General features: G+C 34.9%; 1 protein-coding gene across 12 annotated transcripts in view; it reads left to right on the top strand.

Moving 5' to 3' along the window:
- LOC141396602 (uncharacterized) overlaps nt 1-13,806 on the top strand; it is a 128,984-nt gene that overhangs the window by 56,456 nt on the left and 58,722 nt on the right. For 2 of the 12 annotated variants that reach the window (XM_073972188.1, XM_073972198.1), the window contains exon 1: nt 5,360-5,536. The exons of the other annotated variants lie outside the window; for them this stretch is intronic. The gene's annotated coding sequence lies outside the window, so the exon portion shown is untranslated. Of the gene's footprint in view, nt 1-5,359; nt 5,537-13,806 lie in introns of those variants that run through there. 12 annotated transcript variants of the gene reach the window in all.

Below are 13,806 nucleotides of genomic sequence, written 5' to 3'. Positions count from 1 at the left end.
CAATATTTTCAATTTGTTGATAAAATTGACACCCTGTTGCCGCTGTTGCTTCGGCTGCTGTTGCCGGTAGATAATGTCGGTCGGTGGTGCCAAAAGTGAAAAGAGCTGACAAATGTGTACTGGCGGCGATAAATATCTATTGTCGAATGCTGTGTTTGTGGTTGATCTTTCTGTTTTTTTTGTTTCTTTTCCACCATTATCGCTCGATGGAGGTTTGGTGCTTTTTTTGTTTTTATTTTCTGATATTCTTTCTGATATCGAGTATATTATGGCCCCGGCGACAATGAAAGTACAGGCATCTCGGTGGCGAATAATGAGAGAACAATGAGATTTTATTTTTTCTTTTTTGTTGTATTGTTTGAAGTGGCTTTTGTTCTTTTTACAGAAAAAAATATATTTTTATTCATGTTAATGAAAACGCCCACCCTAATTTTTATCGAGTATTCGTCTGTATTATGCGATTTATTTTGTAAAAGGTTATAATTTTGAAACATAACTCAGGGTTAACATTTATTAGTTAGCTTCGTCTACTTGACCTTAAAAGCTATTTATCATTGAGACAAGTGATGAAAGTAGGAAGCATTTATTATGCAGTTGAATCCCGGCAATTCCTAATTCAAGATATCTGCGTTATAATGCGCAGGAGTTGGTTCGCTCTATCCTAGTGCGTTTCTCAAAATCATTTTTTGAGGTACTACCGATAAAACGCGGTAAAAAACGCAAAATTATGAATGAAAACGACAACTTTTTATTGGACGCTATCTCACCAAAAATATCCAGGTTTTTGGTATAGCCCCCATATAACGGTATCGTCAGACCTTTATGATCTAGAGCGAGAGGTTCAACAATTTATTGAAACAATTTTCCCTAAAAAAACACGAAAAACATAATATCGCTGTAAACAGCACCACAAGGAGTACCTTCAGTAAAAATTTCCAAAGGATTCTCGAACACACCTTAAACTGGACTTAAACAAAAATGTTGAACTTTTGTGAAAGAGGTACTCTAAGGAGTGGACCGATATGACCATTTTTCGAACTTAAAAATGTTAGGACAAAATATTAACAGACCAATGTTTGAACCAAATCGGTTGAACCGCATACCATGTTGCGTATATTTTAAAACTTTAATGGAGGAAGAACTGGAAAAATGGTCCGATGGTACTTATCTTCGAACTTTTGATTTGCAAGATTTGCAGAAATAGGTAAAGTTCAGAACAACCCAGTTCGAAAGTTGTCGTGCGCCCCAGCCACTACGTATGGTGGCCGTAGGGAGCTTTTACATCTTTTGGTGCCATTTTCTCAGAAAGTATGGGCTTGCCCTAAAAAAAACTTGTACCGTCCTAATGGGGTAGCGAATACAAGTTGTTACAAAAAATGAACGCGATTCGAGAGTAGGTCTTAAAAAGCACTTTTCCGAAATTTTGTGTGTGGTACCTGAAGTAGTGTACCGATATAGCCCATATTCGAACCTGATCTATGTCTCGTAGAAATATTACTATGCACAGTGTTCTTGAACCAACTTTAAATAAAGGAGCTTTCACATGGGAAGTTTTTGCGGATTCTGAAACTACAATGTTCCCAGATGTGAAAAAAACAACAACAAAAAAATGGCCGGAGCGCTTTTTAAATAAATCGCGGTCAAAGTTCACATTTTTAGGTTTTTTTACTCATTAACGATTTTGCTTGTAGCTGTGAAAATTCTCTACAAGATTGACATTTATGATATTTCCTATGGTTTTACCATTTTTGAGATATAGAAGTTCAAATTGGTACAATTCACTGACTGTATCGCCAGCTTATAAAACAGTGTCATGACGGCTATTTCCCAACTTAAACTTATATATCTCAAAAATGGTACAACGTAGGAAAAAAGTCACTCTTGTAGAGAATTTTCACAGCTATAAGAATTTCTCTAGTCCCATTTCCATAAGACTTATCGTTTTCAAGCAAAATTGAAAACCTAAAAAAATCCTAAACGTATGAGCTGAATTTGAATCTTAAAAGGAACAAATTATAGAGAGAATTTTCACAGCTACAACATTTTCTTTATCCCCATTTCAATAGAACTTGCGGTTTCCAAGGAAAATCGCAAAAACCTAAAATAAACCTAAAAATGTGAACTTGGACCGCGATTTATTTAATAATCCCTCCAGCGATTTTTTCTTGTATTTGGATTTTTCTCATCTGTAAACATTGCGGATTCAGAATCCGCAAACACTTCCCAGGTGTAAGCGGTTTTTATTTAAAGTTAGTTAAGGCGCTCCGTACCTGACATTGTTTTATAAGGAGACGATACAGTCAGTGTATTGCCCCAATTTTGTCTTCTATATCTCAAAAATGGTAAAACCTACAAAAATATCATAAAAAGTCAATCTTGTAGAGCATTTTTACAGCTATAATATATTCTCTAATCCGATTTCATTGGACTTGCGGTTGGTTTCCAAGCAACCTGAAAAACCTTAAAACGCGCTCCGGCGATATTTTTTTTTTTTTTATTTTTCTCATCTATGAACATTGTAGTTTCAGAATCCAGAAAAATTTCCCAGGTGTAAGCTCTTTTCATTTAAGATTGGTTCAAGAGCACCGTGTATGTGCAAAGCTTGAATTAAATCTGTTACTGTCTTATCGTGTGCACCATTTCAGGGAAAAGTTTTGAACTTTTGTGTGGAAGGTAACCGAGGGAGTGGACCGATATGGCCCATCTTCAAACTTCAACTACGTTTGTACAAGATATTACGAAGGCTAATTTTTGGACCAAATCGGTTGATCCGTTTGAGATTTATCGTGCGCTCCAGCCAGATATTGCTAAATCGACTCTAAATTGTATGAAACGATTTCGTCCAAACTTGCTTGGTTTCTAAAACCATTATTTCTATGAACGGGTAAATCTAAAGACTGAGGATATAAAAATGTAATTTCCTGGCCTTTAAATGTGCTCCGATTTCAAGTTGTCGTTTACTGTAACAAATTCCATATTTATCCCTCATTTCCGGAAACACTTGAATGTAGTGGGATTTCCCTTTATTGAAAATGCTACTACTACTACTTAGAATAATTCCATTGAAAAAATATCATGACTCATTTAATTTGCTAATATTACTGATCTTAGGAATCCGTCATTGCATTGCATTATTGAAAGTTTACAGTCCACTCCGTATAGGTGACAAACAAAAGTTTACTTTCCAAAAGTTGTCATTATACAAATTGTACAAATTTGACAAATTTTTAATTTTTTACAATCCCATTCATTGTCTCTCTTGTCTCTCTCTCTTGGTATTTAATCAATGACCTTTACCTCTTTAATCAAATAACTGGAATTATGATCGATTGCTTGTTTTTCTGTGTAATTTATGGACTAACCTAGAAAGTGTTTCACCTGTTCTGTACTGTCTGCTGTTGCTGTCAATTTGTCTAACGTCTGCCTATCTATGTATTTTCCTACCCCTTTCTGGTTATAAAATAAATTTGCATAAATTGTTTGTTGACACCGTATGCTTGATTTCTCCCTCCCCCGTCTTCGAGTCCGCCGAATGTAATCGGAGAAATATAAAAATGATGTATGAACAGCGGCGACGACTACTATTTGAGGTGTAGTTTTCTGCAGCTACACATGTAGTTATTGTTTAGGCGGTCGGTATGCACTACTGCTGTGTTGTTATGTGATCGAAATATAAATTGATTTTTTTCTATCTTCCATGCGTCAAGCTAGCGTCTTTCTGCCTCTCTCTCTTCCACGCATTAAAAATACTTTTGATCAGAAATTTGTTTTGGTTGATTTTTTTTTTTGCACTGTTCATCTATGAATTACTGGCTTTTTCGCTCCTATGTTTTGTTTGTTCTCATAATTCACATTAAAGTACTCGGAATTTGTCCAGGGCTGGAAAATCTGAATTTGATCTTTAAGAAACAGTATAAACAGAGTGTCTCGTTTGACCAAAATCGAACACTCAAGTATCAGAAATGTGTACCTCGATAAATACACAGCGTACTTTGGATGTAGCAACATAGTCCGGGATTTGAAATGCTTCTATCCTTTGAAATTGATGCAATCCTGACTTCCTTTGAGAACTTGACGGATGATGTTCTTGTGTACTGTCTGACAACTTATATATCCTCAAGAACATTAGATTAGGTGTTAAATTCGGTATCATATTCAGTCGAATAAACCAGAATGGGAGTAAAACTTCTTTCAAAGAGGGCTGTTCATTGACATGGAACCACCTGTTTATCACAGATCACAATTTAATTTTAAAAATATGAAAAATATGACCATCGACTTTCTGTGTGTGTTATTTTAGTTATGAAGATGATGCTCATATGTATTATAATGTCTCATCTTTTTCAGGTAAGAAGAACTGAACTGGGAGATTAAAAAACAGTTTAAATGCAGTAAGTCATTCAGAAACTTATATTTAATATTTTCGAGTTTGATGAATAATAAAAAATACAAACTTAGTACTGTGGAGCATTCGGTAAGGACAGTTTTAATAGTTACATGTCTGGTAATCTGATGGCATTATGGATTTGGATTAAAGCTCAAAAGTGTTACGGAGGAGGTACCTGAAGGAATGGACCGCGTTTTCCATTTTGGAAGTGGATCTTATTTTGTGGGAGTCATTCCTTTCCGTAGATATAGCGCCCATCAGTCATTTCAGTTGGTCACCATATAATTAAGAGCTTTTGGTGCACTATAGTTTTAATAAAAGATTTGGCTCAATTGCCTTGTGTTTATTATGGTAAACAATATTACCTTTCGAATTATTACAACGATATGTAACAAAGGCTTATGATAAAGCGCGGGTGTTGTTGCGATGCTTGCTATTCAATCCGATGTTTCTTTCTATTTTGTTGTGTTTTATGTTGACATCTGCATAGATGCTTCAAGAGGGCGGTTGTCAAGAGAATATTCGCTGAAATCTCTCATACTATTGCAGGGATGTAATAAATTGGAATGAGGAGATTTCAACGGATATGCCTATGCAATTCATATGGCCAATTTAAATCAAATAATCAATTCTAACTTAAACAATCCCGAAAACTATAAAAAAAAAACCTTTAAATGTGAATTTTGACCGCCATTTTTTTAAAATTTGGTTCAAGGGCATCGTGAAAATTATTGAAAATTCAAAATTCTTATAAAATTCCCATCTCTGAGATGTCAGACCATTTTCCTCTCACATGATGTGTGTTCTGCTTCTTTCTTTCTCTCTCATATTCAAATTAAATAATATTCATTCATGTGAGCAAATTGTTATATTTTCTTCGAATACGAATTATTACTAATTTCTTTTGTTAGTTGTTTGGAACTCGGAAATACCCCATCCATCCAGCAAGCATCATTGGGGCTATTGTTTGCTTTGTTGTATTTTTATTTAGCTCAGTATCGCTTACTCTCTGCTGCTGTTTAACCGCGTTGGACGGATGTTTCCGCAGAAAAAACTTGTTGCCGTCTTTTTGTTTTGTTTTTGTAGATGGTATTTGACCATAAATAACAAAAGCAATATCAACAACAACTAAATATTTCCATAATAATGGTAATGTAAAAAGAAAAAATCCATTTCTCTTTCAAACTCTACAAATTTACAAATTATGTTTGTTTTATAAACCACAAACTATTCTCGTATAAATGTTTCAATATCATTGTAATTCATACACATGTGTCATTGGGTGTGTGTGTGTGTAGATAGGAGCATCTCATAATCGAATGGCCAATAAATGTCGTCACTGACATGTTGTTGTGTGAACAAAATTAAAAGAAGATAACCAATAAAAAAGAGTCCTGTCAATGATATTACAATAGTGGGAGACATAGAGAAGGTGGGAGAAGGAGTAAGTGAGACCAATATGAAATAACGGCTCATGGGCCGTACCGGGATGATCCGGTCGCCTGTTGAAACCTTTGTAGTATTCAGTTGTAAATTCATCGTGAATATGTATTGTATTCATGTTATTCATTGTTGTTGTTGTATGTAAATCAGTGATTCACAAGATTTTCTGTATATTGCTTTATTATTGGCTCTTTGTTGTTGCTTTTGCTTGCTGGCTGTTGTGTTGTTATTGTTGTGTGGCAGTTGAATTGAATTATTATTTTATTTGTTTAACAAAAGTCAAGGACCTTTTGCTGTAAATATTGTATATAGTACGAATGTTTACGAGAATACGAGTATGGATGTATGCATATGTGATGGTGTGGTGCGAATGAGTGATGCACACTCTTCTGCTTATAGCTATGAATGAAATGAAGATTTGTTAAACGACTTCGACTTTGTATTTAAATATCGGTATATCTCTAAGTCAATGGTGAGCAAACTAGGAAAAGAGGAAATTTAAGGGAGAATTATTATTTACTTTTTCTTGTTCTTTCATTACATAATTCAACATTTTTAAGCATTAATGTTGTCTAAAATCGTTGTACAAATGAATTATCAAAGAATAATTACAAAAAGTACTTAAACACCCAAGAGTTGTAGAATTAATTAAATTAAGAGTATTTTAGAGCATCCACCAGTGGATGGCCGTGCACACGTCTGCTCTAAGTGAACGAAGAAGGCAAATTATAAACGGAGAGAGAGGAAGAAGAGGCAGAACTTGTAGTATATTTTTTGTGGAATAAAAAAAAACAAACAAAATATGCAGTTTGAGGAACTGCCTGAGGCAGATTATACATAGTTATTATAAGGCATTTGAAAGGAGAGGAAAACTGATTCGGCAACAAGTTCCATTTCAACATAAATCTAATATTTTTTGCTTACCCACTGACCCATTTGTTGCATTCTAATAGTGGCTCCCATACTATGGAAATATAAGGAAGTGATAGACCGAAACCGAAGTTCGATCCACTAGCCCAACTAGATTTCCTGGAGTAGAATATCTCTACACCATTTTCACATGTAATTCGAAGAATTTCAGTTGTAATTTGATTATTTCATTTGAAATTCGAAACATTTCACTTGTAATTTGAGAATTCCAATTGAATTTCGAATTATTTCATTTGTAATTGAGAATTCCATTTGATATTCGAATTATTTCATTTGTAATTTGAATTTGTTCATTTGTAATTCGAATTATTTCATTTGTAATTCGAATTTTTGCATTTGTAATTTGAATTTTTCTATTTGTAAATCGAATTTTTTCATTTGGAATTTCAAATGAAGAAAATTCAAATTACAAAAGGAGCAATTCGAATTACAAATGAAATAATTCGAATTACAAATGAAAAAATTCAAATTACAAATGAAATAATTCGAATATCAAATGGAATTCTCAAATTACAAATGAAATAATTCGAATTCCAAATGAAATTTTCAAATTACAAATGAAATAATTCGAAATTCAATTGGAATTCTCAAATTACAAGCGAAATGTTTCGAATTACAACTGAAATTATTCGAATTACATGTGAAAATGGTGTAGACTTCAACGAGTTACAGCTCATTTACTACGAGTTTGGCATAATTGAACAACAAATTTTTTGAGTTTATGAAACACTAAAACACTTCAAATCATGCTTGATCTTGCACAGAAATTTAGCACTGATATCTGGATACCACTTTGCAAAATATGGTCCAAGTAGTTATTTTATTGTTTGTGTAATAATTTTCTTAAATTTGGGAAGTCAAATTTCAATCGCCAACTTAAAATGCGTTTTTCTTGAAACCGGTTTTTTTGAGATGTGTCACTCTTTGAGTAAATGGGCTATATCGTCGGTGTCATGCTTAAGTGTTTCATACGCAATTTTCGACATTTTGAGATAAAGGTACCTTACAAGGTTTTCAAACATGCTCTTTCAGATTTTTTAGTCGGTTTTTCTCTATCTCTTATAGATTCTGAGATATTCAGATGACAATATGTTCCATATCCGCCTTGCGACACCGAAAAATTTATCATTTTGTTCCATATCCATAAAGCATGGCGTATGGAACAAAACAACTTTGAAATTTTTAGTTCCATATCCATGTCGTTTGGCGTATGGAACAAAAAGTGACAAAAACGAATTGTTCCGCACCAAAAATTATGGCGTTTAGAACAAACAATTGCGCAATTTTTTCAAGTTGCGAATAATGTGGCGTATGGAACAAATTGTTTTAAAGGACTTGGGTTAAAAACTGAAGAATAATAGTTTTTAAATCTAAATATTTTTTAATATTGTACTGTTATATGAAACTAGATTTATTTTCGCTTAATTTTAACGCCTCCTGCTAACACAAAACATATAAGATAAACTAAAAAAATCGCGATACTCAAAGTGACAAGTGGCAACCCCTTAAATAAATGTAAAGGAAACATTTAAAAATGGTATCTAATGTTTTTCTTTCTTATACCACTGTTTTATTTAACCCCCTGAATTTCCGGTTCTCAGAAGCACTTCACGTAAGGGAGGAGGAACACAATTGACAAAAAGTTGGTTTGGTGAAATGTGACGTAACGTGTTCCATGTGAAGTTAACTGCCAAAAACACGAAAAAAGAACCCATCATCAATCAGCAACTTTTGGCAATTGTAAAAATTGGCCATAACTTCTAGACTATAACAGATATCTGACTAAAATCAACTTTTGATATATTCTTTGAGTTTAGTTAATTAGAATTGTGCTTTTAAAGTATTGACTTTTTGCACCACTTTTAGACTGTATAGACTCAAACATTAACCTGAGTTTTTCTCGAGTCAGGCAAGTGGCGTATGGAACACTTAAGCATGACACCGACGATAAGTGAATGCCCAGCAAAATGTTGGCAGCCACAGGTCGGTCTGTTGTAAGCTATCTCTTGTGCCAGACTATGAAAATTTTCATGAAAATGGTTTGAGCTTATGGGTAAGAAGGGAGAAAGGGAGCTCCTACACCTCCGCTCTCTCCTAAAAACTAAGAAATTTTCATGTTTTATTTTCAGTGTCTGGCACAAGAGTATGCGGCGCCACTGAGTTCCGCCAATATATTTGCAACGCAATGGAACAATATTAAAACCTGTCAGAACGCTGCCCTGAGAACTGCCACAGGGGGCCCCTCATGTCGTCAGTGGACCATCTGCACGATGAGACAAAGATTGTTCTATTGTTTTTATGGACGTCAATAAAAGGTTAAATGTCTACATAGCTGACCTAGTGCACTGCCACTAAATCCACTGTTCACCACTTGGACAGCTAGGCTGACTTCCGAAACGTTAGTTGTTTTGTATTCGTGCATGAAACTAGGGGTTTCACTACTGCATGCAACTCGATCTTAGAATCTCTAGTTTCATGTACGAATACAATACAACTGACGTTTCGGAAGTCGGCCCCATAGTATGTCCTGATTCCGACCAAGTTCGATAGCATGTTTATGCAGTCTGGGCAAGCCACATCTATTTGCTATAAGATTAGAGTAGAAACAAGGTCCCCAAGTCGCTGGCCGGCAGCACTTGGGATGCTGGCGAAGAAACCTTCATGACCACTTACAAAGCAATACGCCGGTCTTCGGTAAGCTATGCGGCGCCAATGTCGTATGCAAAAGTTTGGCGCTACGAAGTGGAAGAATTTTCAAACCTGGCAGAAAAGTGAAATATTCATACATTTAGAGGCCAGATAGACGGAAAAGCATGGGAATTGTGATATTTTATTGAAGAAATGGATAAAAACATGTATGTGCGATATTTATAATTTCTCTCTTTCTGTGTAACTGTTGATAATTTCTGCCATTTTTCAATATTTTCGTAGTGTTTTTGGTCTTAATCAGTAGAGATTTTCAGTAGCGATTTTTACCTCGGAACAGTTGGCATCAGTACCCATCCCCGTCAGCTGCCAAGTCAAACACGAGTGATTTTTGCCCAGTTAAGATTTGAATGATGCAGCCGCCTCAATTCTTATTGTGCCCGAATTAATGTCACGATACCCAGCACATACCCGGCATGCGTAGCTGCCGGCTGACCCCACTCACCTGTCTCCTGCTTCTTTATGGACGTAGCCAGTCCAGGTTAAAGTATTTTTGAGTATAGATACGGAGCAAACAGAACCTGATAACTTAAATAATACAGGAATAACCTCACAAATGTTCCAAATTTACGCTTAAATGCAGTTTAAGTAGTCCTTGTGATTCTGGTGACAACGATACAATACATTATATGCTACTGATACATTATTGCTACTTTTCTTACAATTGATTGTGGGTCATATATTTTCTGGATATCAAAAATATTGTGTATTGTTTTATTATATTAACTCAAGTAATTTATATACAAAACATTTGCGGATATTGTGACGTATTTACACATAAATATATCGGTATAGACACATTACAGTGTTGGACAGAAGTGGTTGGCATTCGAACATTAACTATTCAGAATACATAAAATCTTGATCCAAATGATTTACAAAATAGAATATTATTGATTCCCAAAATTTATCAGTACCTAACCTATTGATCCCCATCCAATTAATCTGGTTCCAAATAGTATTTAATTGCATTATTAGCATATCGCTAAACTCCACTGATACCCTACCCTTCCTAATGCATATTAAGAACTGCAAGTGCCTGTCATATTTCAAAATTGCTTTCCCATCTTTGCCGTTACTTTGTTTACTCATTAAAATAACCAACCTAACAATGTTGTCAATAAATAAATACCTTAACCAACCTTTTTTTCATCACCAATAATTATCTTTTGTTCGATACTGTAACAATAGAAAAACAAAATTAATATAACATCAGCAGCTATAAAAATAACAATAATAAATATGAAATAATAAAAAAAACAATTCTAGAAACAATAACAACAATTCAATCAACCATAGCAAACAACAAAAGTAGTGTTGAAAAATTAATCATTTTTGTTCTCGGCGGTATCGGTCGTTAGATATTTTGCTTGTTGTGTTAAGCGATGCTGATGTGAGATCACGTACATGTGTACGTACCTACGTACCTCTTTAAATACCCCCAACGCCGTGGTCGTCATCAACATCGGCGTTGTCGTTTTGTTTAATCTGTCGTGCCGTCGTTGTTGACACTTCATTGGTTGGTTATTAAAATTTCAGTTGATACGAAATTCTTTATTTTTAGATATCATCTATTTGTTGTTAACAAAAAATTCTAACATTATTTTATTTGTTTTATGTTTTTCGCCTCCTCTTCTCTTTCTGGTGGCACTCTATCAACAATCATTTTGTTATGTTTTTACTTTTTCTGCAAACATGTCATCTCTACAAGTAGAGCAATAGTCTGAGCAGCAGCTAAGTAAACATTACGAGTAAAGTTTTGTGGGGAGAAAGAGAGAAAAGCACACTGCATAGCTGAGAACTATTGTAGTGGAATGGATAAATGGACCCACCTCTGACCACCTGTAGATGTATATCAGCAGTTTTGTCCAGTACTAGTTGTTTTGTTTAGAATGAATCAAGAAAATCACTCATATTAAAATTGAGGAAGAGATTGTAGAGCCTTAAAGCAAATATACATACTTCGCTTCATTCTTATACATTTGCTCCAATAGTTTAATTAATGTATGTATCTATAAACAGTGGAAAAGTTAAGAATTTTCCTTAAAAAATTGCCTGCTTTTAAATTTGTAAAAGTCGCCAGTCACCATTACAGCCCAGGGATACCAAGTAGAAAGGAAGATTAAATTTTTTATACGCTCAAACATAAGTTGTTTTTGTATGTAAAATATGTACATTAGGGCGACCCAACATTTATTTATTGGATCTCCTACCTTCTAAATTTTTTCCATTTGACCCAAAAACGTTATATACGAAATTTTAACCTTAACCCCTGCCAACCGAGCGATCTTTGTTTCCATAGCTATTTGTATGGGTTTTCGCGAAAATTGTCTAAAGGTCGCAATTATGGTCCAATCGATGAAAAAATCTTTACCAGTTTATTGTTGTGGTTAAAAACCCAATCCTACAAAAATATAAAAGGGATAGATTTTGTTATAGCTAAATATGCATATTTGCCCGAGTTTGGGTATTTTGGGCCCTATATACCTATACACGGTGCTCTTGAATCAAATTTTAGTGGAAGGTGCAGGGAAGTTTTTGCGGATTCATGAAACTACAATGTTCATAGATGAAAAGAATCATAAAACTAAAAAAAAAATCGTCGGAGCCCTTTTTAAATAAATCGCGATTCAAGTTGACATTTTTAAAAGTTTTTTAGGTTTTTCACGATTTTGCTTGGAAACTGCAATTCCTATTGAAATAGGACTAAAGAAGATGTTGTAGCTATGAAATGTCTCTATAAGACAGTCCTAATTTGAGCTTCTATATCTCAATAACGGTAAAAACTACGAAGATATCATAAAAATCACGCTACAAGATTGATTTTTTCATAGCTACAACATTAGTCCCATTTCGTAAGGACTTGCGGTTTCCAAGCAAAATCGTGAAAACCTAAAAAACCCTTAAAAATGTCAATTTGAATCGCGATTAATTTAAAAAGTGCTCCGGCGATTTTTTTAGTTTTAGTTTTAGTTTTTATGAGCAATTTTGTTAATTTTTAACAAAACCGGTTGTGAAAATTTTCGAAAACCGATAACCGGTTTTTGAAAAAAAATTTCGGTTAACCCAAAACAGTTTTGGTACTTCCTGCGCAACTACCTCAGTGTGATTGCTATAGGCTCAGATGTTCTCCTCCGTACCTTTGAACCTCTCTCTCTAGATAATGAAGATTTCTCCTGACATGCCTGGGTGGGAGAAGCATGTCCACAAAATTGTGCCAGGGAATGTCACGGCGGTAACACCCAAGCAGGTACTGCATCGACAACATCTTGTTGTGCTGATGCACCAGTAAAATCTTTGTTTACTCACCTTGTTGTAGTCCTCAGCGCGGCATTCTGGTAGGTTTGAATATCTTCCCACTGCATAGTGCTAACATTTGTAAACCACACTGGCGCCTCATAGCTGGGCATCGTTGCCAGATCGGCCTATTGCTTTGTGAGAGATCAACATCATTTCATTGATGTGATGCTGGGCAGCAATTAATCGTACTTCTGTTCTGGTCACAAATAGCAGTGACTTACACGGACGACTTAACATGCTATCGAACGTTTTAACCAATATCTTGGCGTAGTTAGTGGTCGGAATTAGGACACCTGAGACTAATATGTTCAGGGGAGCCTCATTTCAGCTGCCCAGATGGTGAAAATTATGGCAGAGGATTTAGCGGCGGATATTTTCATATTTCTTGTTCTTGGCTTCGAAGCCATGACTTTCTGTGTGTGTGTTATTTTAACTATATCATATTAAATTAACACGGTGTGCCTTAACCAAATTTAAATGGAAGGTGCTTACACCTGGGAAGTTTTTGCAGATTCTGAAACTACAATGCTCATAGATAAGAAATCTCAAGAAACAAAAAAAAAATCGCCGGAGGGATTTTCAAATAAATCGCGATTTAAGTTCACATTTATAGGGGTTCTTTAGGTTTTCACATTTTTGCTTGGAAACCGCGAGTCCTGTGTAAATGGGCCTAAGAAAAATGTTGTAGCTGTGAAAATTCTCCACAAAATTGACCTTTATGATATTTTCGTAGGTTTTACCTTTTTTGAGATATAGAAGTTCAAATTGAGACAATGCACTTACTGCATCGCCTCCTTATAAAACAACCCAGTAAAATGTTCGATGACAAATCACGAGTTGAATCATGAGTGCAAGTGATCTGGCATGTCATCTTTTTGTCATTTTCACTCATGAATTTTATATGAGCGTGACCCCCAAAAGATGACGTTCTTTTTTAGGATCCTAGCATGTCATTTTAACCAATGCTTTGACATGTCATTTTAACCAATGCATTGACATGTCATTTTAACCAATGCATTGACATGTCATTTTAACCAATG

The sequence above is a fragment of the Musca autumnalis genome, unplaced genomic scaffold (assembly GCF_047663935.1).
Source record: "Musca autumnalis isolate F117 unplaced genomic scaffold, ASM4766393v1 scaffold_3, whole genome shotgun sequence".
NCBI lineage: Eukaryota > Metazoa > Arthropoda > Insecta > Diptera > Muscidae > Musca > Musca autumnalis.
The sequence above is the reverse complement of the archived record's forward strand: the minus strand, read 5'-3'. Positions and strand labels throughout refer to the sequence as shown.